Here is a 26,304-nt window from a genome sequence, read left to right on the forward strand (position 1 = left end):
TAGGCTCGAGTATATCATGTCGCCCATATAATTGCAAAGCGTCGTATTGCCGTGAATCAGATGAATGATGACCAGTGCTGAGTTTCCCGCTATAATTGTGTATGTCACGTGGCCCGGCAGATTTTTTTTTCAGGCAATGCTGTTACAGAGACGCGAGTCTTGCACGCGTCGCATGGCTGTTTGGCCATGGATGGCTGCTATGAGTGAAGCCGACGATTGGGCTAAGGTCGTCTCCTCGTGCTCCGTTAAGGCGTAGCCCATATTTTGCTTCACCTATTTCCAAGCGCACCGGGTGAGCTAGAATGGCGTGTTGCAGGAGATAACTTCATTTTACCAACTCCAGACAGAGCCAACAACCGCCGAAGAAGAGCGATCCTAGAGGACAGTGGTAGCGAGGAAACACGTGTTCATATTGCCTGTAGTGAGTGTGACCATGGCGCAATAGATAGCCCGTCCGGCCTCTGTTGTGTGGGTGTTCGACGAGGGCTGGTCTCTCGCTGTCAGACCTAATAGAGCTTGCTGTGGCTGCTATGTGGTGTTCGTATTGGACTACCGTTGCTGCAAGGTACACTGCATCATGGTTGCCTCACAGCTGAACTAGGCGACTGTCTTCGGTGGATTGCGTACGAGTCCAGTGAAAAGCTTTCCTTTTACTCCATGCTTCAAATGCCACACCTTATTTTCCTCCTACACGACAGGGTCCGCGCACCTGAAGAGCCGAAGCGCGCCCTAAACAAACGTGTAAACTTGTTCGGTGGGCCACTGGTTCCTGCAGGATATGGCTTGTTCAGCCCTCGCCTTTCTTTTGATGTTGCGGAAGGCGTCGCGAAGCTGACGGCTAAACTCTTGTTATGTCGCAAAGTATCCCTTGTGGTTCTCGTACCTTGTCTTCGCAGAATCGTCCAAATAGAAGTAAACTCGACGCAGCTTGCGAACTTTGTCCCATTCGTTGATACTGGCAACCCGATCAAAGTGGTCAATTCTGTAATCAACAGCCTCGAAGATGTCCCCATGGAGCGGTATTGGAGTCCGTGGCGCATGAAAAACGTACACGAAAAGAGAACCAAGAACATCGCTGGTTTGAACTACCTGGCTTATCCTCTGAGTTGTAATTTTTCCGGGTGTCGACGCCAAGAGACCAAATTCGGGGGGTAACTCACGCATGCAGTGACTTCTTCTTGCTGTGAGAGATGTAGCGGTCTACAAGGTGCTAAGGCTAACGAAGCCAAAGTGCACTTTCCAGTACCCAAGTACACGTAGTACAGAAATGTCACGAGCAAAACAAGACCGACAGCCAGGACTTGGCAAGAATCAGCACATTTGCTAGTTTATTTGTTTGTTTGTTGCCTGTGAGCATTGGCACACTAAGAAGAAGGAAGCGCCTGGATTCTGTAGCACACCTCACACTAGGGAATTGGCCGAAAACCGGGTAGCTCTAAGGAGAGGCTGTTAATTTGTTGGCTCACGTCTTTCGAACTAGTGAAAGTGATGAAGGGAAAAAATTAAATATGAAAAATGATAATTAAAAATACGAATGTATAAAACAAAACAGGTAGTTTAAGCAACAATAAATAAATGAATGAATAAACCAGTTAGGAAAAAATATTACTTTAGGAATAATAATATGTTCCACAGTCTGAATCTCTTTGAATCTTTAATGAACTCCTGCAAGGTATCGTTAACCTTCCCGTCACTGAATTCTAGAGATAAAGCCTCCAAAAAAGTACATTTGGAGTGTCTCTAATCTCACTATACTCTGTTTCACCACTTCAATTCAGCATTACCAAAACTACGAGGTACAAGAATGTCAGACGTATGCGCAGTGAAACATAGTCCCAGATATAAGTGCCCTGAACTGGTCAGAGCTGTGTGAACATGGCTCTTGTTTGGTGCGTGTGGCACCTAACTGGTACGCAATATGTTTATTCATCGCATTTATTTCCTACGCTTGTAGTAACTTGCGTCACTTACCAGCGGTAACTGTAGTTACAAATCAACATGGCAGCACCCATGCAGCAGTGACCACACACGTCGATCTGAACTTGCTCCTGCTGAACGCTCACAACGCTTACAGCAACAAATAAATGGTGAAATCAGCCATCGATTAGTTTCATCTCCCTCTGAGGATGACTCATCAGGTTTCCTCGTTATTAGCGAGGTATGCTGCTTGCGTAGGCCTATTCGATAAGCCTAACGTACCGATGCCAGGGCTTGGGCTGTGTCACCAGACCAGGAACGCTGTATTTCCAATTATCAGACATGCAACCTCGCACAGCATTCCACGTGCGTCGGGTGGTCCTTTAGTGAAACAAAAGATATATAGAAAAGAAGCATTACAGCGAGAAACCGGAAGGAACGCGTCGTGAAAGAAGCAGTCGTGACGGAGCCACTAACAGCATCGGAAAGCCATAAAGTTAAGTTGTCCGTCGGCAGAAGCGTATACTGAATTTCTGTAGAGCCAGAAATCACATTGTTAATAAGCCAAACTTTCTGATGTTGAAGGCTTGTTTGACAGTTTATTTATTTTTAGGTTAATAAAACACCCATGTTGAAAAAAATGAGAGTGCAAGGAGAACTCAGTTAGCAGATGCCGTGAAGACGGTTAGCAGACGACACGGCGCGGATGAATACATGTGGAGGGGCTAATCGCCTTTCCTGTTGGCTGGGGGCCCTGTAGCCTCCACAGTGCTGAAGGAAATTTCTAAAACAGAGTATAGAAAGAAGGTGGCCTCTAATGTAATTTAGCGCTATGTGGCGTGTCTTTTACAATATATCGGATAATGGTCTGTTGTCTGAGGCACTACACTAAACCAACAATTAGGAAAAGTAGACAGACCACCTCTGTGTAAATAAAAAATATGATCAGGATTTTGAAACCACAGCCGCGACTTCCACTGTAGGCATGTGACATGTTTAACTATTCCAACAATGGTTTAGGTGTTGAATTTTCAAGGGGCTCAATATGTACGGCTAACAAAATTCTTCGCACATTACTTTCCACGTAAGTCTAGCCCAATATTCTGGTACTACGTGAACTACCGGGCCATTCAACAATGACTTAGCTAACGCATCAAGCCATTTTATCGAGGAAAAGTCTGTTATGCCCTGGTACCCAAACCAATTCAACCAAGAGCATATACAGTGTAACTAATTGCTTGAAAGTACCCAGCACTAAGAAATTTCCCTTTGCAGTGAGAGAAGAACACACCGACAGCGAATCATTTAAAATTATGGCTAAACTAGTTGATGCTGCTAATTTGCGGATAGCTAACCTGATCGCAAAAAAACTCTAACAAAATGGTTTCAAAATCTGGAATTCATAGAAAAAATTACGGATTTAAAACCAGAGCAACATAACCGTTTTCTTCTTAACAGTTGAAACGTGTAAGTGCCACAGCAGCTCGTTCCTAAATGGCGGCCTGCGTCAATATGCACAAAATGCATCTGCTTCGATTCGAAGTTTACTTGAAAAAATACCTTCCCCAAGCGTTATGTCATGAAAGAACAAAAGTAACGTACATAATAAAGCCTGGTAGAAGAGTAAATTAGTAACAAGCCATTAAAGAATTCGAGTAATGTGACCAGGCTTCAAAACACACAAATTGCGTAACGTGAGGCTCATCACATGCTTTCAACCCATAACAAAGGGTTCAGTTCTCATTCTTCATTGTCATCAGCCTGCGGATCAATTAAATCCGGCCATGTTAGTCAAGTGGACAAAGCCCTCGGCTGCTATTCCGCATGCCGCCGGGTGAAATCGCGGCGGCGTCGGTCACGTTTTTGATGGAAGTGAAAATGCCTGAGGCCCGTTTGTTCAGAGTTGATCATCATCATCATCATCATAACCATCATCATCATCATCACCATCATCATCATCATCATCAGCCTGACTACGTCCACTGCAGGAGAAAGGCCTCTCTAATGTTCCGCCAGTTAACCCGATCCTGTGCTTGCTGCTGCCAATTTATACCCGCAAACTTCTTAATCTCGTCTGCCCACCTAACCTTCTGTCTCCCCCTAACCCGCTTCCCTTCTCTGGGAATCCAGTTAGTTCCCCTAATGACCAGCGGTTATCCTGTCTACGCGCTACATGCCCGGCCCCTTTCCATTTCCTCTTCTTCATTTCAACTATGATATCCTTAACCCCCGTTTGTTCACTAATCCACTCTGCTCTCTTCTTGTCTCTTAAGGTTACACCTACCATTTTTCTTTCCATTGCTCGCTGCGTCATCCTCAATTTAAGCTGAACCCTCTTTGTAAGTCTCCAAGTTTTTGCTCCGTAGCTAACTACCGGCAAGATGCAGCTGTTATATACCTTCCTCTTGAGGGATAGTGGCAATCTACCCGTCATAATTTGAGAGTGCTTGCCAAATGTGCTCTACCCCATTCTTATTCTTCTAGTTACTTCAATCTCATGGTTCGGCTCCGCGGTTATTACCTCCCTATGTAGACATAGTCTTTTACAACGTGAAGTGCACTATAACCTATCTTGAAGCGCTGCTCTTTTCCGAGGTTGTTGTACATTACTTTCGTTTTCTGTAGATTAATTTTAAGACCCACCTTTCTGCTCTCCTTGTCTAACTCCGTAATCATTAGTTGCACTTCGTCCCCTGAGTCAGCAATGCCATCTCATCGGCGAAGCGCAGGTTTCTAAGGTACTCTTCATTAACTCTTATCCCTAACTGTTCTCATTCTAGGCTTCTGAAAAGCTCCTGTAAGCACGCGGTAAATAGCATTGGGGAGATTGTGCCCCCTGCCTTACACCCTTCTTGATTGGTATTCTGTTGCTTTCTTTATGAAGCACTATGGTAGCAGTTGATCCCCTGTAGATTTCTTCCCGAATGTTTATATATACTTTATCTATGCCCTGATTCCGCAGTGTCGGCATGACGGCTGATATTTCTACTGAATCAAACGCCTTCTCGTAATCTATGAAGGCTATGTATAGTGGCTGGTTATACTCTGAGCATTTATCTTTTACCTGATTGATAGTACGAATGTGGTGAATTGTTGAGTAGCCAGTTCGAAATCCTGCTTGTTCCTTTGGTTGATTGAATTCTAATGTTTTTTTTTTACTCTGTTAGCATTTACCTTTGTAAATAGCTGGTATACTACAGAGAGCAAGCTGATCGGCCTGTAATTTTTCATGTCCTTGTCATCTCCTTTCTTATGTACTAAGAGACTCTGGTACCCTTCCCGTTAGGAGACACCTCGTAAACAGGGTGGCTAGTTTTTCTAACACAATCTGTCCTCCATCTTTCAGCAGATCTGATGTTACCTGATCCTCACCAGCAGCTTTGCCTCTTTGCATGCTCTCCAAAGCTTTTCTGACTTCTTCTATCATTACTGGTGGGGTGTCATCTGGGTTACTGCTAGTTCTTATAGTATTAAGGTCGCGGTTGTCTCGACTACTGTACAGATCTCTTTAAAACTCCTCCACTATTTTAACTATCCTATCCATATTGGTAGTTATTTTGCCTTTTTTGTCCCTTAGTGCATACATCCGACTTTTGCCTATCCCAAGTTTCCTCTTCACTGCTTTGACGCTTCCTCCGTTTTTCAGAGCGTGTTCAATTCTCTTCATGTTATACCTTCATACATCGCATAATTTACGCCTATTAATCCACTTCGAAAGCTCTGCCAGTTCTATTTTGTCTGTTGTACTTGACACTTTCATACTCTGACGCTTCTTAATTAGGTTCTTCGTTTCCTGGGAAAGCTTTCCAGTGTCCTGTCTAACTACCCTGACTCCAACTTCCACTGCACACTCCGTAATGATACTCGTTAGATTATCATTCAATGTATCTACGCTAAGGTTGGTTTCCTCACTAAGAGCCGAGTACCTGTTCTGCAGCGACACTCTGAATTCCTGTACTTTCCCTCTCAGTGCTAGCTCATTGATTGGCTTCTTGCGTATCAGTTTCTGTCGTTCCTTTCTCAAGTCTAGGCGAATTCGAGACCGTACCATTCTATGGTCACTGCATCGTACCTTGCCAACCACTTCCACATCCTGCACGATTCCTGGGTGTGCAGTCATTATAAAGTCTATTTCGTTCTTATTTTCGCCATTAGGGCTCCTCCATGTCCACTTGCGGTTTTCTGGTTTTCAGTAGAAAGTATTCAAAATCCGCAAATTATTGCGTTCTGCGAATTCTACTAGTAGCTGTCCTCTGGCGTTTGTAGTGCTGATGCCATAATCTCCTGCTGCCTGGTCTCCAGCCTGCTTCTTCCCTACCTTTGCATTAAAGTCGCCCATCACTATAGTATACTGTGTTTTTACCTTACTCATTGCCGATTCCACGTCTTCATAGAAGCTTTCAACTGAAGCGTCATCGTGGCTGGATGTGGGCGCGTAAGTAAGCCTGTACTACCTTCATCTTGTATCGTTTATTCAGTTTAAATACAATACCTACCACCCTTTGATTATAGCTATAGTATTCCTCTATGTTGCCAGCTATGTTTCTGTGAATAAGGAACCCCACTCCCAGTTCTCTTCTGTCTGCCAAGCCCCGATAGCAAAGGACGTGCCCATTCTGTAGCACAGTATAGGCCTCATCTGTCCTCCTAACCTCACTGAGCCCTATTATATCCCATTTAACACCCTCTAGCTTCTCGAATAGTACAGCTATAGGCTTCCCTCACTAGATAAGGTTCTAGCGTTAAACGTTGCCAAGTTCAGGTTCCTAAGGCGGTCTGTAGTCCAGAGATTCTTAGCACCCTCTGCTACGTTGCAGATCTGACCGCAGCCATGGTCAGTTGCTTCGCAGCTGCTGGGAACTGAGGGCCGTGAGTTAATTGACGTATGCATGTGGGAGGTAGTGGCCACATACTGCGCCAGGGTGGCCAATCCTTCTCTGGTGAGGGAGTGCAATCCCGGCGGTGGTTACCGGTGAGGCCGCACCCCAGGCCTCTTAATGCAGTTCTATCAACACGCGGATTTTTTTTTTCCGGTTAGGAACTGCGCGGCACCGGGATTTGAACCACGGACCTCTTGCATGCGAGGCGGATGCTCTAATCACTACGCCATCGCCGCACCCTGTTTAGAGTTAGGTGCACGTTAAAGAATTCCAAGTGATCGAAATTTCTGAAACTCTCAACAGCGGCGTCTCTCCTATTCACATGGTAGGTTCTGAGACGTTAACCCCCAACTACTAATAATATATTCCGAAACAATTATTGGAATACGGCGTACGGTTCAGTTGTTTTTCGAGCAACATGACGAAGACGTACGATGCGCAGAGCATGCTGCTGCTCGTAAAAAAAGTTTCATCGACTATGTTCTACACAGAAAAGTAGGTTTCACACATGTGGTTTTTTCGGTACAAGAAACTGCAAAAACACCTGATGTCGAAACGGCTCCACGACGCAGTTGACCAGGCTTTGGTCTAGATATGCAAGAAAAAGTGACGCCGTACATCGTAATGCAGTGAACATTGTTCATGGGTGTCACGCACAGCAAATTTGGGGAGTCGTTGAAGATGCTTGAAGCCTTTCGTGAAGAAGATTTCGCTTTTTTTAAATCTTTTGACAAGCGGGTTTTTAAACACTGGGGGATGATTCATGGTGCCAAAGAAGGAATGCGCATTTTTATACTAACAGTCATTGATAAACAGCTCGCGAAGGCATTCTAAGAAATCTTTTGGTTCCGTAACGAAGTTGAGGCAGTCTATGAATACTCGTTGTATCCTGTTATAAATAGAATTATGCTTAGCTAACTAACAACGGTAACTCAGCTTACAAATTCAGAGAGAACCGTTGGATAAGGAATTTGCTCAGATTTCCTGAGTTACAGCAGTAACGCCATAGAAAGTAGTGATGATAATCGATGGCATAAACTGCTGCAGATAGAATTCGAGGTCAATCGATCGGCATGAAAATGCTGTAAATAATGTTTTAGTGTGTATATAAACTGATAAAACTGACCTTTGCTTTCCACAACGAAGTTGGATCAAGTAACTTGGTGTCCTTCGATGTTGTATACCATATTTGTTTACTCAATGTGATGTTTAGATGGAGCTATAGGAATGTAGCTTCTTCACCTTTTCTATACGAGTCAGGATCGCTAGGTGGCAAACCAGAAAGTGTCAAGAATTAAGGTGTGGTCCTGTAGGGGGTGCCAAAGTGCGCAGCAATTATCGGCATTCATTGATTCATTTGTTAATTTACTCATTCCGTTTTAGGCCTACGCAATTAAAGCTCTAGGTGCTTGTTATGTACTTTCAAGATAGAAACTAACGTTGGAAAACAATGCAAAAAGAAAATACTTGTAACGAAAGTGAAAGTTTTGAACGCTGGTGAGTGTATGTAGTGACATTTAAAGAAAGAGCAAAAAGTAATAACATATGCCCTAAGTTCGCAGCAAATAAATATATAGAAGAAACATTATGAAAACACACTGCCATTTTAAACATGTTGAACAACCGCAAATTGCGTGAAGAAAGCCGCTTTTAAAAAGCCCGCTATTCGTACCCCAGCCCAAGTGGCCCAGCCGGTTCACGCTCGGTCAGTCACTTGCTTCCTCCAGGATCGCAGGCTTGCTTTTTGGCCGCGGAGGCGGGGAAAAATAGCAACGAAATAATCGCAAACGTATGGGGTCGGTGGTATAGTCGGTACAATGCGTGTGTGAGCTATGCAGTGGGAGCATCAGCCGGATGTATTATTTTTGTCAAGAACTCTCTTGGTATTGTAGTGGAAGAGGTAAAAAGTTGCCTACATGGGCGTTTTGTTTTGTGCGACTTTTGTTACGGGAACACTAAATTTAGAATTATCTGTGTATACGCACCTACAAATTCGAGAGACAGGTGTTTGTTTTTTCGGGAAATGCAAGCGTACTTTGAATGTCAGAAATGTGTGATTCTGTTGGGTGACTTCAATTGTGTTTCAACCCAAGAAGATTGCACGTATACTGCTAAATTAGGTGATGAAAGCGTTGGTTTGCTTAGAGACAGCCTTAATAAGTACTTTTTACATGACGTAGCTCTGTTTGCGATGGGTGGCAGTCGCCAGCACTTCACACATTTTCAAGGTTCGAGTCACGCACGACTAGATAGAGCATATGTTTGTTCTGAGATAGTACCTTTATGTCAGAACTATGACGTTTATGCCGTTTCCTTCAGTGATCATTGCTTAGTTTTGTTTGAGATAGGTAGAAAGTGCAAAAAGAAGGTTGTATGGGAAACATGGAAACTGAATACTAAGATAATTACGCACGAAGGGTTTGTAGATAAGACAAAGAAGGAAATCAAGAATTTTTTCAAAAACGCAGAAAGCAGTGCCACGGAAAGATGGGAATTATTTAAGCAAAAGATAAAAATGAATGCAATAGAGTGTGGTTGCTACATGCAGTATACAGCTCGAAAACAGGAACGTGAGCTACGGGCAGAGCTAAATAATTTGGTGAATATTGAAGCAGAAAACCCGGGCTTATTCACACATCAACTGCAGGTTGTCAAAAACAAAATTGAATGTCTTGAAGAAGATAAATATAAAGGCGCAATTATACGAGCAAGAGCTGAGAGATACCTCGTGGGTGAAGCCCCGACAAAGCGAGCCTTGTCAGATGAAAAGGCATATGCTCGAGCTCACGACATACTAGAGATAGAATGGAATGGTAAAATATTGAAAGAACATAAAGATATTATGAAAGCTTTTGAAAACTATTATCAGGACTTGTTTGCTTATCGCGAACCAAAGGAGCCGGGTTTTGTAGATGAGTTCTTGATAGAAATGCCGACACCTTATGCTGAGGACACAAATTTATTGGAAATGTCTATTAGTATAGGGGAAATTGAGAAGGCTATCGATGATCTCGGCATGGGCAAATCACCTGGTCCAGATGGCATTAATGCCGCCTTTTACAAGGCATTCAAGGAGGATATGGCTGCCGCATTGCATGAGGTTTTTTCAGAGTCTTTAGATCGCGGAGCTCTGCCTCCATCGTTTAATCGAGCACACACCGTGCTCATTCCTAAAGGGAAAGAGCAACATGTTTTACGCAAAGTGACAGGATACAGGCCAATCACGCTAACAAACGTAGATTATAAGGTGTTTATGAAAGTTCTGGCTAGGAGGTTGCAAGGAGTTATATACAAGTTGGTCGGGTCACATCAGACTGGCGGCATCAAGCGTATACAGGAGCATATTCACGAATATTCATGTTGCCAGGAGCATTTTGGAGTATTGTGACGCTGCGCTGCTAAAACTAGCTATGTTGCAAATTGATCTAGCCAAGGCTTTCGACATGGTTCCACACAATATACTCTTCATGCTAGCTGAGTACGTTGGTCTTGGTGCGATCATATGTTAAGGTATTAAATTGGCATATAAAAATTCAACCACAAATTTAATTGTAAATAGAGAACTCTCACAGCGCATACAAGTACTTTCCTCCGTGCGCCAGGGGTGTCCTTTAAGTCCTTTGCTCTTCGCTCTATTTTTTGGAACCACTGTGTCAGAAAGTGATTCACCATGCAGGGATTAATGATTTCAGGTTGCAGTCATGTGAAGTGCGTGTTTTGGCATACGCCGACGATATTGCCTTTTTTGCAGTTGATAGAGAGAGTGTCACTTCGTTATTAAAAATCACTCAAAGGTTTTGTGACACGAGTGGAAGTTTAATGAACAGAGAAAAAAGCATTGGTTTATGGCATGGTAATTGGGACCTTACGCCCAGTTCTTTTGGAAATATTCAGTGGCTCACGACGCCTAGTCGTTACCTAGGGGTACCATTGGACAGGTATCAAGACAGTGAAGCATTTTGGCTTGAAAAGGCTGAAGAACTGCGCGCGACCGCCGAAGGATGGGACGGTCGTGGCTTATCAATTTTCTCTCGGTCAGCTGTATGCAACGTGTTTCTGGCTGCTAAAATTATGTACCTTTTGCAAGTACTTAGTTGTAAGCGTAAAACCATTCACAAAGTCCACAGGATATTCGCCATGTTCATCTGGAGCTCTACGTGGGAGAGAACATCTAAAACGAACTTGTTTCGGCGAGTTAAGCAAGGAAGGCTGTCTCTGTGCCATCTGTTTCTTAACCAAGTAATATCACGTTTCCTGCTCATTAGAGACCAGAGATACTCTTTTTTTACGTTCTTTATTTCAAACAACGCTGTTACACCACATGGCTGACTTCTTTGTATCTTCAGACAGGCGAGAACGACACACCTTGTCACCGTTCTTGCGCGAAGTTGTGTTCTCATATCGTTTTTTAAGGGTGAGGTTTTCGATAGATTACCTAACTAATGTGAAAAAAAGCGCCTTATGAAAGACCTAATACAGAATGTTTTTCCTGTGCCCCTGTACCGTTCAAGGTATTACAAATCATATGGTCATGACGTACTAAAGCGAGTGAAAAACATGTGTATACCACCCAATGTGAAAACCTTCTTTTTTAAACTTCATACGGGAACCTTGCCAGTAAAAACGTGGCTTGAAGAGAGAGGGATGTATGTACCATGGGGAAGCAGCTGTCTCCTGTGTAACAAACCTGAGACCATTGAACATGTGTTTATTGATTGTAAGAACGCTATTTTCTTTTGGAACATTTTACAGAGGACTTTAAAAAAAGATTTACCTCTCACTTCATATGGAATTCGTTTTTTGCCTTGTGATAGTTCTGTGCAAAATTTGGATGTTATATTTGTACTTGGTCTTCATTCGGTTTGGCGTAGTATGCTATCGTACAGACACTGTGATGTGAGAGTTCTATCCGTTAATGAGTGTTTCGTGGAAGCTGTTATAAAAGTGCTAGATGTGTATAAGACTACCGACTGTAATGAAGATGTAATATCTTTGTTTGACGCGTTGTCACGCATGAAACACGTGTGATAGTGATTGTCATATTAGCTTGACCTGTAGTCAAGAAGGCAATAAAGAGAAAAAAAAAGGGGGGGTCGGTGGTATAGTGGTTAGCATAGCTGCCTTCCAAGCAGTTGACCCGGGTTCGATTCCCGGCCGACGCAATCCTTCTTTTTTCTTTCACATTCGCCGTGAGTTCACTGTGTGTTTTTCTTTTTTTTTTCACAATATTTTCTTGTATTTTGAGATTACAACATGACCAGAAGCTATAGATTCAATAGTTTTTTTTTTCATGAAATAAATGATTTAAACAATGAATGAATTAATTAATGAATGAATGAATCTACCGCGCCCACTGCCACCTTTTAGCACCTTAAAATTTTATGTGATTTTATTCTGAGGGTGACCGAAAATATAGAGCTGCTTTGTCGGTTTTCAAATGCTTGGAAGAACGTGGTCACGTGAAATTGGGTTACATATTGCTACTTTGAATTTCATCAGAGGCCGGATGTTATCGAAGGTCGGCTTTTTAGGCATTAAACAGGCAATCTTCAGGCACAAAGTACGCAAGTAAACGAACGCTTTATGCCCCTGACATGGAAAATAATTCCACGTGTGCTTTCTTCACTGCTTTTCTTTTCGTAGACGGTCCGTTACGCACGTAAACACTGGCCTGTGCAATCCGCGCCTGGAACTCTGGAAACGTTTAAGATTGCCTTAGAGTCATCTCGTAAGCTTGAACTCGCAAACACGACGAGTTCATAATAATATCAGGGGCTTTACAACTCAGACCCGCGATATGCTTACGAGGGACTCCGTTGTGGAGGGCTCCGGGAATTTTCGACAATTTGTTCTTCTTCAACGTGTACTGCCTTCGCTCAGTACGCGGGTAACTGCGACTTTGCCTCCTTGGAAAGGCGACCGCTGCGGCTGCGATGTAAATCCGCGGCTTTCGGGTGGGCAGACGAGCAGCGTACTTCCTTTTCCATCGAGTTGGACACGAAGCGTTGAGTTTATTCGGGAACTCACGCAGCCACCAGCGATAAGGCTCTTCGGTTGAACGCCACATGTATAAAACTTCATAAAATAAATCTCTACTTTTTTCTTATCGTTGGGATATTGTGACATGTGTATTACACATTTTGTATCTGATTTCTCTGTGCCATATCATACCAAAGATTACTTTGCATACTGCAATTGCTTTATGCTGTTATAATCATATTTTCATATGTTTGCGTGTGCTATTACAGATATGCCATAAACTATAACAATTTTTGTATATACATTGAAAACGATAATTAGCCGAGATACGAGTTTTTTTTTTCAGCATATGAGCCCCCAAAACTCGACAGCCCCAATTATTTACTCCCTGGTAGTGGAGTGAACTCGGCACACGTCGTCGTAAACGCACCTTGCTGAATGACAGAGTTTAGGAACTACATGACCGTGTTAAACCCCCCGCAGAGTTTCATGTCAGTGGTTACAAGCTCTCTATGGGCGATTTCAAAACCCCTTTTTGATCGTGACCTGTGTGCGCGCGTGCGCACGTGCGTGTGTCTGAATATCTGTACGGGCACCTGTTTGACATGGTGTGAAACTCCAGTTTCTCAATACTAGTTCAGTATTGAGAAACTGGAGAAACTCTTACTCCTATCAGTTTGTAGAATGCGTCACCCATGCCACCAAATGTTCCCGTCTATATGAGCATGCGTGTTAATGGTACTGAGCACACTTTTCCCGACTGTATTTGCCGCAGTGCGTTTCCTGTGTATATACGAAGGACCGATTTGAAACGCAAGAACAGGACATTCTACATATATTGTATTGTTGCTCACAATAGTACAATATGAATGCCGAGAATCGGGAAACCTCTCAGCCTTGCGTAAGAGCACCACATAGCCTACAGATATGTACTAACAGAAAGGCAGTGTTCCTTGGGTGTCAAGCTGTTGCAAACAGGAGAACATGTCTAGATACAACACAGCTGGCAGATGTGCTCTTATATAATACACAGACTACGCTCAGATGTTTTTATTTTCTTCAGACGAAACATCACGTAAGAGATATGGAGGCGCTACAATGAGAGAACATGAAGGAGCCCTGCAGTGAGCACAACACACTGCAATTTGTCAAATTATTTTGCTCGGCTGCGTTCTTAACAAAATCTTAGGCTCCCCACCTGTCGTTTGTCAGTACAACAATAGAGAAAAACAAATGATGTCATAACTTTTCCATGGCGCAGCTGGGCAGGCTCAAGTCCACATCTGCTACAAGAAGCAGCTACGCGGTACATTGTAATTCAGTTAGCATTCTTTGCTGGTGTCATTAGCAAAAAAAAAAAATTTATAAATGTGGTCCGGATGCCTCCCTCTTTTCTGGAAGCCAGTTGTGCTATTCGGCATCTTATAACCTATGCGTTTAAAAGCACGGAGACTTGCGAATATGGCGCCAAAAAGCAATACATTACTTTAATAAACCTACATTTTAGAAGCTCCTACGAAAGACATGGTATCAATTCTTAACTTGGTGTAGGGATAGTCAGTCAGTTCACTTACTGTCTTCTTTTTTTTCTTCAGTATAAGAAATATGCGTCTTAATTAACGACAACTTCGTCGAGGATGGTCAAATTTGCGTCAAAAATATTTTTACCAGCTTTACACCAATAAGTTCTTAATTAAGTATATGGAAAGCAGCAGAGAAGAAGTGTGTTTGAATAACAATCTAAGAGCATCAAAAGCGATATTCACGAGTAACTAGCTGCAAGCAGAAATCAAACTCAAGCCTTCAACCGTAACCTAGAGTAGCTATTAATAAATATTGTTCCAGTGCACAATCACACTAATAAAACTTTTCGTTGCTTTGCACCACACAGTTGGTTGAATGAAAATAGAATTGTAAAGTTAGGGGCTTGTTTTTGTTATCAAGCATAATAGTAATGAACAAACCGACGATGACACCGTGTTAAGTATAATAAATTTTCTTTATAGAAAGCGTTAAATAAATGCGATGTAAGCAAAATTGAAAAGAAAATTATATAAATTTCCAGCGGCAAGCTATTATTTCGTCCACTTTTCTTCATTCTCATTACGTTACCATTACTACTAAGAACAATCTCCATAATTTCCCTGGCATCATTGCCTGCGCTCAATAAAATAGTTCATTAAAGTAACTTAGCGTCACTTAATTAGTATAACGCCTATTCACCTTCGCGGTGGTGTTCTTGTAATGCTCCAGGAAAGTTATTCGCAAACGTTTGGACTGTACGAATGAAGTTCGGCACAAAAATTAGAAGTCACAAGAAGGTGCTAAACAGGTGGCAGTGTGCCCAGAATTTTCTCTAATTCATTCATTATTCTACTCATTTTTTGTTGTAGCCATGCAAAGTTTCAGGCTTGTACTGTCGAAGTGAAAAATAAGGTCGTGAAATGAAAGACAAATAAAATACTTATAGGAAGACTGTAAGTTGCAAAAGCCGACGACTGTAAATGGTAACATTTCAAGAAAAACAAAAAAAATAATGAGACGTTGCCATTTTGTCGAACTTTAATTAACAAGAACAACAAAAACTGTAAGAATTGAAAATATATAGCTATTTCAAATGTGTTCACCAACCGCGAAATGCGTGGAGCTAACCACCTTTTAAATGGCACGCTACTTGGACGTGAATGCTTAGTGGAGCCGGTTCACGCACGGTGAACGACCTGGTCACTCCTCGCCCGCACTCTGCTTGCTCTCTTGTGGACTGATGTCCTAGATAGGTCAAAAATGCCAACAATACGAATGTGCAGCGTGCGGCGTCGGTGGTATAGTGATTAGCATAGCTGCCTTCCAAGCAGTTGCCCCGGGTTCGATTCCCGCCCGACGCACGTTTGTGTTTTTTTTTTTTTTGTCGTTGCTCACTTTTTTCTTTTTTATTAAATGTTTGCCGCGACTTTACGGCCAATTGATCGGGTTTAAAACGAAGGGACGAAGGCGTGCACCGGACGTTACATTGCTGCAATGCCATTTTATATCATCAGTTTAGGCTGAACTTCAGGGCATTAAAAAGGCGCGTTCCAGGCGCCAGTAATTCCAGAGGAAAGCAACGTTTCAGCCATCGCGAAATTCACACAAAAAATGTTTCGCACCAATGCGTTCAAGTGAAGTCAAGTGTGACCTACTTCTGCAATGCGAAAAGAAAAAGATAGGTTTATGATGGCACAACAACGCCAGTAGTAGAAGATAGCCGTGTGTTTGGAGATGCTTCTGGCACGCTTCACGGAAAATGGTACCTCCTGTAGCATGGTGTGCCGGGTGCGCTATGTCGAATCTACTCTCTCCTCAGTCTTTCTTTTTTTTAATGCGTATGCATTTCTTAGTCAGACTATGTCAGGCTTCCCTAGAGATCAATCCACCACCCTCATCGATACCTACAGCTGTGGGCGCGCGTGTCCCTAAAACCGGAGCCCCCCCACCCCCCTCCCCTGTCACGCATCGGCATAGGGGAGACCCACGCCGAGAGAGGCGCTGCGGAGCGTGACGCTGTCAGTCAATGCGGGGAGAAAACTGGTTACTCGAGTCTTCGCCCCTCCGCTGTCCCATTCAACCTGCCTTGAAAACGCGTTTCTTTGCTCGCGCGCTGCGCGCGTTCTGCACGTGTTTTTGAGAGTTTCGCGTCGTGTGCGGTGCGCTCTGTCCGCATTTATTGGGATGCCGCAATTGAGGATTTTTTTTTCGTGGCAGCAATTTAGTAAAAAGGCAGCGAAGCAAGTTGTAGCAGACGACGCCGTCCACGTCAGAGCGAAGTGCGTTTCGCAAGTGAAAGACGACGCTGTTTACGACGTTAGAGGTGAATAAAACTTTCTGTACGTTCATAATAATATACCTGTTTTATTTGGTTTACTCTGTCTACTATGCACTATGTTTGTTTCTGGATAGATGGGTAAGGCCGCTTCTCGTGCTTTAGGTTAAGCGGTTAAGCGCATTGCTATAAAGGCATTTTATCTCGGTCACGTATCAAAAGTGTGCCGTGTTGTTCGGGCTGCCCCTGCACACACAGTAACAACTAGTTCACTGTATCTGCCAACGGACGTGCAACAACGGCTAATGCATTTTTTTCTTTTTTTTTCATAGTTGCTCAAGCTTTTGGCAACCACACACTTCCGTCGGCGCTACGTAGATTTAAAAATATATAACACATTACCAATACCACATGTGCACACAGCTTCAACTACTACGTCCCCAACAATGTCAAATAATAGTAGCAGCATAAAATATTTATTTACTATTTTTAACAGTGCTCTAAAGACGGGCGTTGAAAATCTATACTTTTAAGATGGGGACGTGCATCTCCCAGTAACTCGATAGATTAGAGAAACGGTGACGCTGGAATTAACAAACGTAATTTTGAATGTATTGTGCGCGTGCTAATGTTTATGGAAAAAAATTGTTTACATACTTTTTTCGGCGCACTGCTTTAATTCATTTCTGTCGTCTGCTTGTTTCGTACCATCGGTTTGGGAATCGGTAGAATTTCACTGGTGGAGTCGACCTCTTCGTGTTTGCATGGTTATTGTGACAGTTGACGACGCAGCGATGTCACCCCCTTTTCTGTTGGGGCGACATCGCGGAACGAGGGACGTTTCACGTGCAGCGCGTGCTTCGCAAATGCGTGGAAGCCAAAGGGAGCGGAAGGGTCGGAAGACTCTACTGTTGTGCGCTTTTTCTGGCAGGGAAAAGGCAAGCGCTGGCGTCGCCGGGCAAACTTGAGCGGGTCTCCTCTATTGGTAGAGTAACTCAAAACGTAGCATGTAAAGTAACTCTATGCGTCGGCACCTGTCAGGGACAGCTGTGGGCGCGCGCGCTTATCCTCGCCTTTAGCAACCACAGCCCCCCCCCCTCCCTCCTTGACTTGAAGGTGACTTGCCACGCGTTTGTAGCGTTTGTGCTGCCAGTGCTCGTGCAGCGTTTGTGTTGACAAGACGCCGCCATTATGACCGTCAGGTACAATGACAGGTGCAGTGCTTCGCCGCTCCTCTCGCCGTTCGCTCTGTCTCCTCCCTGCGGCCCATTCTCCTGTCCGCTTCTCGTACGTATATATAAACGTAGTGAAGCACGCGCCTCACCCTCGACCAATCTGTGGCTGATAAATGTGTACACCAATGGTTATGGTAGAAATCTTCGTCTTGTCATTATTTACGCCAATAAAATTACTACGCCATGTACTCTCGGCGCAAGAAATTCATTCGCATTTCCTCACTATATTTCTCTCGCGGAGTGGGGGGGTGGGGGGGGGTTCCAGCATTACTGAGTAAAGAAGCACATGGCCATAGCCAGATAGCTCAGAGGCTAGCTGGAACACGGCCGGACTCGACTCCTTCTGCGGCGCTCCCCTTACGGCCTTCGCGTTGGGGCGTTTTGCTGCCTGCCGCCGCAAGTTCGGGCTGGCGCTGCTAGACCACTACTGCTCCGCCGCCTCCAAGTGCGTTCACGGGCGCACTGTGCGCGCCACAGCGCTATGGCCATCATAACAGCGCTGAGTACGAGGAACAGAACCAACTGCGGCGCCTGAATTCTTGAAGATGAACGATTTATCCACACAATACAGCTCGGTCGTTGCATGTGATGAGGTTAAAATGGTATAGTCGACCTCTGAGAGCACCGCTTACCCAGTCACAACCATTCCGACAGCCTTCCCGGATTTTCGCACGCGCGTGTTGTCACAAGCAAGAGTAATCCATTACAGCGCACAAAATTCAGAAAGAAAAAGCAATATTTATTTTGTCGTAAGGTGGACTAGAACTTAAATAAAAAAACAATTTCTGTGCGAGGTGAGCACAAATACCTTTTTTCTTTCAAACCCACGCTAGCAATACAAATTAACACAAAAACAAATGCATGGTACAAATAAAGCGAACTTCCATGACATACTCATCACAGTCTCAAATATTTTCTAGACGGCTTGTGCACATACACAAGTGGTTTTTTTCATTTCTATCGCTCACCATCTTGGTGTAGTTAAAGAGAAGAAGTCTGATGAATTTGTCCGCAATTAAACGAGCTGTGTGCCTTGCGTGGCTGCTGTCTACACCCTCTGGGCAGAGGAGGACGGGTGATTGATCGAGGTGTGGGGTAACCAGAGTTGCAGCACTTCATGCACTTTTGTACGCGGAAGTTTGCTAGCAGCTTTTTCAAAAAAGTAACAATGTTGTCCAACAGTGTCAAAAACATACGGTTTGGGTAGTGGAGTGCACTTTTGTCCTGGCTGTGCAACAGAACATACAAAGGATCAGCTTTGTTCGTAGTCGTCAGCATCGTAACACAAGCATCACACTCAAACGTTGCCCCCACACATGGACCTTAGCCGGCCAAAGAGTGCCTCCACAGGATCACTGTTAAAGTTCTTGGTAGAGACGTACTTGACACCCCTTCTTAAAAGAAACCGTGTTGCGTCCACTGTGGCCCTCGACGTGAACAACAAAGCATGAAACGTTTGCTTTGTGAATGAACCATCTCCCGATGCAAGTGAAGCCTCTTGTACCTCTTTTATGTAGTCGGTGAACTCCTTCTCAAGCCACGCGAGTCTAGGGTCATCCTCGTTAGATATTGGCCTCTTGTGGTCACTCCCTTTGTACGTTGTGTCATGAACGTCAAACCACTGTCTCATCATGTTCATGAAGAAAATGGTTTGGCTGGCTTCCCTGTAACCATAGAGACTGGGGTCCTCACCACCGTTCTCTTTGAGATGACACAACGCAGCAGTTACCTGAGAAGAAAATACTTGAACTGCCCAAAGCACGTTCATCTTTTCCAAGTTTGATGGAAAAACGTGTTTTCTGGTCAAGTTTCGAGCCAGTTTTACAGTTTTGTCCTTCTGAAAGTCGTACAGCTTTTGGACAAACGTTCCAGAGATGACCCCAATGCTGTCATGCAGCTCACGTTATAAGAATTGGCTGCGCACGTTCTTGACCACATGACAAGGGTCAAAACTCAGAAATATGACCCTATTTGGATCATGTGGGTGAGTGACAACAGTTGACAAATTTCCATTACCCGTGTGCGTAAACATAGTTACATTTGCAGAGTAGTTGTCCGTCACGATTCTGACAATAAGGAATCCACACGATTCCACTGCAGCGATTACCTCTTTGGTCCATGCAAATAAGTCCCTACCGCTTAGGTGCTTCGTGAAGTAGTAGGCACAAGGAAGCTTGTAGGAATTGGTGACACCGTGGAGAACGAAGCGCGGGGACGCGCGGGGAGCCGGCGGAGATTACAGTGAGGTGGTGCTGCCCTCGCGCGGTTAGCCGCCGCACTACGCGTCAGAAAAAAAATATATGCGCTGCGCCGGTATTGAGAAGGCCGTAAGGAGCGTGCGGAGGGAGCGTCGAGTCCGGCCGTGGCTGGAAAGGACGCTGACTATTCCCAACTTTCAAAGACGGTGGTGCCACACGCGCTGACAGGTGAAAGCTGGAAGGCGGTGATAGAACGACAACCTCCCTGGCACCAACGTGCGAGTTGTGCTTCGTCGGCATTGTGACCGCAAGTTTTTGTGCGTGCACCCTGTGAAATCGTTTTTATGTGCCGGGACAAATAAATTCGGTTGAAAGGCAGTGGTGGAATCTGGAGAACTTATAATCGACAGTAATCTCTCAGCGTCCCGGCGGGCCCAGCGAACGAGCGGAGAGCAAACTGCGCATGCGCTACACGCTGAGCGAGCGGCTCTCCCGCTCATTACGCCCACTCAGCAGAGCGTAAGCAGCGGACCAGCCAGCGAGCGTTCTCCAGACAGAGCCTCTGCTCAATCGACAGGAGCTTCAACCATATTCATCGTGTGGCGCTGCAATGCGCCCTGCTGTACCCTTCTGTCTCCCCTTCAATCTCCTTCCGCACGGCGGATAGACGTGTTTGGCGAGAGCTCCTGATTGGATATCCAGATAAGTGTCTTTGCATGTTTCGAGCTTGCTTTATAATTAATATGCGTGTCATGTCAAACATGGCAACAAGCTACGCTCATAGCGCGCTCACGGCCGTTTCAATCGCCTCACATTTAGCAGATGTGGTATTACGCGACGTGAATAGACAATGAAGGTAGATGACACGTCCAGACATGATAATCATGAAATGTGTCATATAAAACATGATTACATGCTACGCTCATAGCGCTATCGCGGCGGTTTTTCTAGCTTCACATATAACGAATTTGGTATTGAAGACGAATGTATGTGACTGGTGCAAACATGATAATCATGCAAACATGATAAACAAGATAATCATGATAATGATGCGCTTGTGGCCGATCCGCTAGCTTCACATATACCAAATTTGGTAATAATGACGCGAGTGGACGAGGAAAGCAAACGGCACGTTAAACATGACAATCATGATGTACGTGTCATGTAAAACATGTCTACCTGCTACGTTCATAGCACGCTCGTGGCAATTTCGCTTGCTTCACATGTACCAAATTCGGTATCAGGTGACGTGAATGTACGACGAACAGGAATTCCAGGCGTCAATTTGGTAGTAGTTACATGGAAGTGATGTGCAGCATGCTTTACATGCCTACCACTGCTAGAGCTGGTATCGCGAACGTAACTGGTGCCGTCGTTACGCGACTATATGAACATGCCCGGATCTAGTATATACATACGTTAGTACAGACACGGCCGGACTCGACTCCTTCTCCGGCGCATCCCCTTACGGCCTTCGCATTGGGGCGTTTTGCTGCCTGCCGCCACAAGTTCAGGGTGGCGCTGCTAGACCACTGTTGTTCCACCGCCTCCAAGCGCGTTCACGGGCGCAGTGTGCGTGCCACAGCGCTATGGCCATCATAACAGCGCTGAGTACGAGGAATAGAACCAACTGCGGCGCCTGAACTCTTGAAGATGAACGTTTTATCCACACAATACAGCTTGGTCGTTGCATGTGATGAGGTTAAAATGGTATAGTCGACCTCTGAGAGCACCGCTTACCCAGTCACAACCATTCCGACAGCCTTCCCGGATTTTCGCACACGCGTGTTGTCACTAGCAACAGTAATCTATTACAGCGCACAAAATTCAGAGAGAAAAAGCAATATTTATTTTGTCGTAAGGTGCACTAGAAATTAAATAAAAAAAACAATTTCTGTGCGAGGTGAGCACAAATACCTTTTTCTTCCAAACCCACGCTAGCAATACAAATTAACACAAACACAAATGCATGGTACAAATAAAGCGAACCTCCATGACATACTCATCACAGTCTGAAATATTTTCTAGACGGCTTGTGCACATACGCAAGTGGTTTTTCATTTCTATCGCTCACCATCTTGGTGTAGTTAACGAGAAGAAGTCTGATGAGTTTGTCCGCAATTAAACGAGCTCCGCGCCTTGCGTGGCTGCTGTCTACACCCTCTGGGCAGAGGAGGACGGGTTATTGTTTTAGGTGTGGGGTGACCAGAAGTTGCAGCACTTCATGCACTTTTGTACGCGGAAGTTTGCTAGCAGCTTCCTCAAAGAAAGTAACAATGTTGTCCAACAGTGTCAAAAACATACGGTTTGGGTAGTGGAGTGCACTTTTGTCCTGGCTGTGCAACAGAACATACAAAGGATCAGCTTTGTTCGTAGTCGTCAGCATCGTAACACAAGCATCACACTCAAACTCACTGACGAGCTTCACGATGTATCCACTCCCCGTAGGTAGACGGCGATGACTCCGCTTTCCGTTTCGTCGGCTGTCAAGGAGCCGAGGTGGCCGAGGGGCCACGCACTGCAGGTTCTTTACGCGGCCTCTTCGTAGCCGGGACCATATACGAAGGATACTGATCGAAGACCGTGGGCGCTGCTCCTGGACGCAGTTTCTGGATACGATATCCGGGAACATAGTCATTTTCCGTGAAGTGTTTGCTGCACACTACAGTCGATGCGGACTTGTCATTGATGACGAGGTTTTCACGTGAAACATTTTTCCTCCACTTCGAACACAGTTCCTCATCGCTAGGAAATGGGTGGTACGACACACCCGGTGTCTTCCCTTGCTGTGACTTACAAAGAGACACGCAACAATAAACCATGGCTACGCTAGTGCAGTTAGCGTGCCTGAGCATGTCTGATGCATTGTTTACCCGAGGTCATCGAACGCAGTCAAGAAAAGTCGCAGTCGGCGACGCAGGTGCCGTCGGCGACGCAAGGAGCGGGCGGAGCTTACAGTGAGGTGGTGCTGCCCTCTACGCGTCAGAAAAAAATGTATGCGTGGCGCCGGTATTGAGAAGGCCGTAAGGAGCGTGCGGAAGGAGCGTCGAGTCCGGCCGTGGTACAGAGTAAACACAAATCGAAATGTTGTGCGTACTATGTCCGTCCACCTCGTAACGTTGCGCCGATATCAACCTTCCTCTTTCGTGCTTCTCATATCATCGAACCATCTGTCTGACCTCAAAATTGCATATGTTTCTGCTTGCTATTGCCCTTGCTTATGAGGCAACATTGACTACGTGTTGACAAAACACGTTCTGTGTCTGGTCACAAGAGTGGAAGCTTGCGATAGTTCGTGCGTTGTCATATTTCCAAGATGTTTCAGCGCGCGAACAAAGGAAAAAGGACAGGGTAGACAGAAAGAGCACTGACTTCTAACTAAGTTTATTTCACTGAGTGGCAAGAATATATACATAATGGAATAATTGGAAGCGCAAACCAACGGGACACAAGATAAGAGACAAACAAACGCAATGAATTTGTACCAACTAGCTCGCCTGTCAACCATACTGCAAGAATAAATACGTCAAAGCTGGTTACCCCACGCATGTTCTCGTTTCGGTGGCGGAAAAGCTGGTCACTGTCGTGAAGCGAGGCCACAAACCGGATAAGCGAAACAGTGCCTGAAAGAAGCGGCCTGTCGTACTACCTTACGTGCACGACGTCTCACACAGGCTAAAAAAGATTGCTCGAGACGCCAACGTTCTTCTGGTTGTTTCAGCAACGGAAAAATTTCAGAGGCCTTGCAAACGGGTCAAACACCTCGCGCAAATTCTGTCTCGTGCTCTGTCGCGCACAGGACACGCTACGTCTCATGCGTAGTGGGAGTCGTACACCTGATTCCCCTGACGTGTGGGTGCATCTATGTCGGCCAAACCGGCAGGTGCATAAGCGACCGCCTCAGAGAACACCGAAACTATGTGCCCAATGAGGTACTAGGGCATCTTGGCATTCATTGCCGATATTGTGGGTGCACCCCCCTCTTTGATCACTGCTCTATATTGGCAAGGCACAGGGACCAGCTTACCCGAGAAATCATCGAAGCCGAAAAAATACACTTAGTAGGAGATAAATGCGTAAGCACTTCATTGGCTGCTTTATCACAGGCTGAACGTGATTACCTGGCTGGGCTTTGAGGCAATAGAGGACCCGTCACACGTGCTGTTACTTGTGTGCAGATTAGGCTTGTTTTTTACCGTCATGCTCTGTAATCTTCCTTTTTTGACGTATATATTCTTCCGCTCTGTGAAATAAAGTTAGTTGAAAGGCAGCGCTGTTTCTGTCTACCCTGTCCTTCTTCCTTTGTTCGCGCGCTGAAACATCTTGCAAATAAGGCTATGTGTGGTGGGTGGGTTTTTGGGTTTCGGTTTCTTACACGTACAGTAGTACTGCCTTTAAAGAGCACTGCTTTTATGTATATAATATGACTCCTAAGCATTTATTCTGATTATAAAATGCTGTTTTCTTTAGCACCAGTGCTGCTTAAGTCTGACAAGGCACCGTTTCCTTTGTGCTCAACTGGGCCGTCAGGTGCCAACGAAAGCGGATATGTATAAAGTGGAGTCAAAATACCTGCAAGGCAGTTCATAACGTAGTATAGCCATGGAGAGTATTGTATGAGAAGGGAGTGAGGAGGTAAAATAAGAATAAGTACGAATTATGTGAAGTGATTCATTTTTATGTTGATTTTAATTTCCCAAAAGCATCTTATGCTTATGAGAGAAGCCGTAGGGGAGGACTCCAGAAATTTCAACAACCTGGAATTCTTAAACGTGCACCTTCATCGGAGCACACTGGCCTACAACAACGTCGCCTCCACCGAAAATGCAGCCCCTGCAGCCGGAATTTGATCCCGCTACTTGCGGGTCTGCAGCCGAGTACCTTAGCCACTAAACCACCACGGCGGGGCGATCTGGAGTGAATAAGGAAAGGAGAACTAAGGGTTAGGTTTGGCCTATTCCTGTATAGTATTGTTTAGCAAGGAATAAAAAAAATAAAAGAATGAGAGGTGTATGAGGACTGATCTAAGAGAGCGAAGGAGAAATAAGAGGAGGTTAAAGAAGAAGTGAAAGGGTAGCAAACGCATAGTCATGTATAACAAAAGGTGGCAAGTGAGTGAGTGGGACAAGAAGTGAGGCAATGGTTGGGGAAAAGAAAGTACGAAAGAGGGCGACGTTTGATTGATCGATATGTGGGGTTTAGAGTTCCAAGTCCACCATATGAACATGAGAGACGCCGTAGTGGAGGGCTCCGGAAATTTCGACCACCTGGGGCTCTTTCACGTGCACCCAAACCTGAGCACATGGGCCTACAACATTTCCGCCTCCATCGGAAATGCAGCCGCCGCAGCCGGGATTGGAACCCGTGACCTGCGGGTCAGCACAAAGAGGGCGATGTGGAAAGAGGTAAAGAAATTATGGGGGAAAACAACGAATGAGACGTAGGGCTAGAGAGGCAAGGAAACAAAGACGAAATCATCATCATCATCATCAGCCTGACTACGTCCACTGCAGGACAAAGGCCTCTCCCATGTTCCGCCAGTTAACCCGGTCCTGTGCTTGCTGCTGCCAATTTATGCCCGCAAACTTCTTAATCTCATCTGCCCACCTAACCTTCTGTCTCCCCCTAACCCGCTTTCCTTCTCTGGGAATCCAGTTAGTTCCCCTAACGACCAGCGGTTATCCTCTCTACGCGCTACATGCCCGGCCCATGTCCATTTCCTCTTCTTTATTTCAACTATGATATCCTTAACCCCCGTTTGTTCACTAATCCATTCCGTTCTCTTCTTGTCTCTTAAGGTTACACCTACCATTTTTCTTTCCATTGCTCGCTGCGTCGTCCTCAATTTAAGCTGAACCCTCTTTGTGAGTCTCCAGGTTTCTGCTCCGTAGCTAAGTACCGGCAAAATACAGCTGTTATATACCTTCCCCTTAAGGTATAATGGCAATCTACCTGTCATATTTTGAGAGTGCTTGCCGAATGTGCTCCACCCCATTCTTATTCTTCTAGTTACTTCAATCTCGTGGTTAGGCTCTGCGGTTATTACCTGCCCTAAGTAGACATAGTCTTTTACAACTTAAAGTGCACTATTAGCTATATCGAAGCGCTGCTCCTTTCCGAGGTGGTTGTACATTACTTTCGTTTTCTGCAGATTAACTTTAAGAGCCACCTTTCTGCTTGCTCTCCTTGTGTAACTCCGTGATCATGAGTTGCAATTCGTCCCCTGAGTTACTAGCAATGCAATGTCATCGGCGAAGCGCCGGTTACTAAGGTATTCTCCATTACCTCTTATCCCT

The 26,304-nt window shown here is 44.9% G+C and overlaps 1 long non-coding RNA gene and 2 other non-coding genes across 3 annotated transcripts; 2 read left to right on the forward strand and 1 right to left on the reverse strand.

Moving 5' to 3' along the window:
• Nucleotides 1-1,921: 1,921 nt before the first annotated feature.
• LOC142768713 (uncharacterized) lies at nucleotides 1,922-17,570 on the reverse strand. The gene is made up of 3 exons (XR_012885410.1): nucleotides 17,233-17,570; nucleotides 7,924-8,062; nucleotides 1,922-2,298 (listed from the first exon to the last, which is right to left on the reverse strand). It is a non-coding gene; the product is annotated as an uncharacterized LOC142768713 (long non-coding RNA).
• TRNAG-UCC (transfer RNA glycine (anticodon UCC)) lies at nucleotides 11,888-11,959 on the forward strand. The gene has a single exon. It is a non-coding gene; the product is annotated as a tRNA-Gly (tRNA).
• Nucleotides 15,590-15,661, forward strand: TRNAG-UCC (transfer RNA glycine (anticodon UCC)). Its single transcript has one exon. It is a non-coding gene; the product is annotated as a tRNA-Gly (tRNA).
• Nucleotides 17,571-26,304: the final 8,734 nt, after the last annotated feature.

The sequence above is a fragment of the Rhipicephalus microplus genome, chromosome 8 (genome assembly GCF_043290135.1).
Source record: "Rhipicephalus microplus isolate Deutch F79 chromosome 8, USDA_Rmic, whole genome shotgun sequence".
NCBI classification, from domain to species: Eukaryota; Metazoa; Arthropoda; class Arachnida; order Ixodida; family Ixodidae; genus Rhipicephalus; species Rhipicephalus microplus.